Genomic DNA, 3,197 nt, shown 5'->3' on the forward strand with positions numbered 1-3,197 from the left:
TTGAGCATAGTTATGAGAATATCTAGGTATGATCATGTATATAGGCATCACGTCTGGGACAAGTAGACCGACTCCTGCCTGCATCTACTACTATTACTCCACACATCGATCGCTATTCAGCATGCATCTAGAGTATTAAGTTCAAGACAACAGAGTAATGCTTTAAGCAAGATGACATGATGTAGAGGGATAAACTCATGCAATACGATAGAAACCCCATCTTGTTATCCTCGATGGCAACAATACAATACGTGCCCTGCTGCCCCTACTGTCACTGGGAAAGGACACCGCAAGATTGAACCCAAAGCTAAGCACTTCTCCCATTGCAAGAAAGATCAATCTAGTAGGCCAAACCAAACTGATAATTCGAAGAGACTTGCAAAGATAACCAATCATACATAAAAGAATTCAGAGAAGATTCAAATATTGTTCATAGATAAACTTGATCATAAACCCACAATTCATCGGTCTCAACAAACACACCGCAAATTAAGATTACATCGAATAGATCTCCACAAGAGAGGGGGAGAACTTTGTATTGAGATCCAAAAAGAGAGAAGAAGCCATCTAGCTAATAACTATGGACCCATAGGTCTGAAGTAAACTACTCACACTTCATCGGAGGGGCAATGGTGTTGATGTAGAAGCCCTCCATGATCGATGCCCCCTCCAGTGGAGCTCCGGAAAAGGCCCCAAGATGGGATCTCGTGGATACAGAAAGTTACGGCGGTGGAATTAGGGTTTTGGCTCCGTATCTGGTAGTTTGGGGGTACATAGGTATATATAGGAGGAAGGAGTACGTCGGTGGAGCAACAGGGGGCCCACGAGGGTGGAGGGCACGCCTAGGGGGGTAGGCGTGCCCCCCTACCTCGTGCCTTCCTCGTTGATTGCTTGACGTAGGGTCCAAGTCCTCTGGATCATGTTCTTTCCGAAAATCACATTCCCGAAGGTTTCATTCCGTTTGGACTCCGTTTGATGTTCTTTTTCTGCGAAACCCTAGAATAGGCAAAAAATAGCATTTCTGGGCTGGGCCTCCGGTTAATAGGTTAGTCCCAAAAATAATATAAAAGTGTATAATAAAGCCCAATAATGTCCAAAACAGAATATAATATAGCATGGAACAATAAAAAATTATAGATACATTGGAGACGTATCAAGCATCCCCAAGCTTAATTCCTGCTCGTCCTCGAGTAGGTAAATGATAAAAACAGAATTTTTGATGTGGAATGCTACTTGGCATAATTTCAATGTAATTCTCTTAATTGTGGTATGAATATTCAGATCTAAAAGATTCAAGACAAAAGTTTGATATTGAGATAGAAATAATAATACTTCGAGCATACTGACTAAGCAATTATGTCTCTTCAAAATAACATGGCCAAAGAAAGTTATCCCTACAAAATCATATAGTCTGGCTATGCTCCATCTTCACCACACAAAGTATTTAAATCATGCACAACCCCGATGACAAGCCAAGCAATTGTTTCATACTTTTGGTGTTCTCAAACTTTTTCAATCTTCACGCAATACATGAGTGTGAGCCATGGACATAGCACCATATGTGGAATAGAATGGTGGTTGTGGAGAAGACAAAAAGGGAGAAGATAGTCTCACATCAACTAGGCGTATCAACGGGCTATGGAGATGGCCATTAATAGATATCAATGTGAGTGAATAGGGATTGCCATGCAACGGATGCACTAGAGCTATAAGTATATGAAAGCTCAACAAAAAGAACTAAGTGGGTGTGCATCCAACTTGCTTGCTCACGAAGACCTAGGGCATTTTGAGGAAGCCCGTCGTTGGAATATACAAGCCAAGTCCTATAATGAAAAATTCCAACTAGTATATGAAAGTGATAGCATAGGAGACTCTCTATCATGAAGATCATGGTGCTACTTTGAAGCACAAGTGTGGAAAAAAGGATAGTAGTATTGCCCCTTTTTATTTATTTATTTATTCTTTTTTGGGCCTTCTTTTTTTGGCCTTTCTCTTTTTTTATTGGGACAATACTCTATGAATGATGATCATCACACTTCTATTTATTTACAACTCAATGATTACAACTCGATACTAGAACAAAGTATGACTCTATATGAATGCCTCCAGCGGTATACCGGGATAGCAATGATGCATGAGTGATTTATATGAAAGAATTATGAACGGTGGCTTTACCACAACTAAAATGTCAACTACATGATCATGCGAAGCAATATGACAATGATGGAGCGTGTCATAGTAAACGGAACGATGGAAAGTTGCATGGCAATATATCTCGAAATGGCTATGGAAATGCCATAATAGGTAGGTATGGTGGCTGTTTTGAGGAAGGTATAGGGTGGGTGTATGATAACGGCGAAAGGTGTGCGGTATTAGAGAGGCTAGCAATGGTGGAAGGGTGAGAGTGTGTATAATCCATGGACTCAACATTAGTCATCAAGAACTCACATACTTATTGCAAAAATCAATTAGTTATCGAAGCAAAGTACTACGCGCATGCTCCTAGGGGGATAGATTGGTAGGAAAAGACCATCGCTCGTCCCCGACCGCCACTCATAAGGAGGACAATCAATAAATACATCATGCTCCGACTTCTTAGCATAACGGTTCACCATACGTGCATGCTACGGGAATCACAAAATTCAACACAAGCGTTTCTCAAATTCACAACTACTCAACTAGCACGATTCTAATATCACCATCTCCATATCTCAAAACAATTATCAAGTTTCAAACTTCTCATAGTATTCAACACACTCATAAGAATATTTTTTTATTAATCTTGAATGCCTAAAATAATAAAAGAAAATTACCATGCTGTTTTGTAGGACTCTCAAAATAATCTAAGTGAAGCATGAGAGAACAAAAGTTTCTATAAAACAAATCCACCATCGTGCTCTAAAAGATATAAGTGAAGCACTAGAGCAAAAACTATATAACTCAAAAGATATAAGTGAATCACATAGAGTATTCTAACAATTTCTGAATCTTGTGTGTCTCTCTCAAAAAGGTGTGTGCAGCAAGGATGATTGTGGATAACTAACAAACAAAGACTCAAATAATACAAGACGCTCCAAGCAAAACACATATCATGTGGTAAATAAAAATATAGCTCCAAGTAAAGTTACCGATAGAAGTAGACGAAAGAGGGGATGCCTTCCGGGGAATCCCCAAGCTTTGGCTTTTAGGTGTCCTTA

This window comes from Triticum dicoccoides, chromosome 4A, assembly GCF_002162155.2.
Source record: "Triticum dicoccoides isolate Atlit2015 ecotype Zavitan chromosome 4A, WEW_v2.0, whole genome shotgun sequence".
NCBI lineage: Eukaryota > Viridiplantae > Streptophyta > Magnoliopsida > Poales > Poaceae > Triticum > Triticum dicoccoides.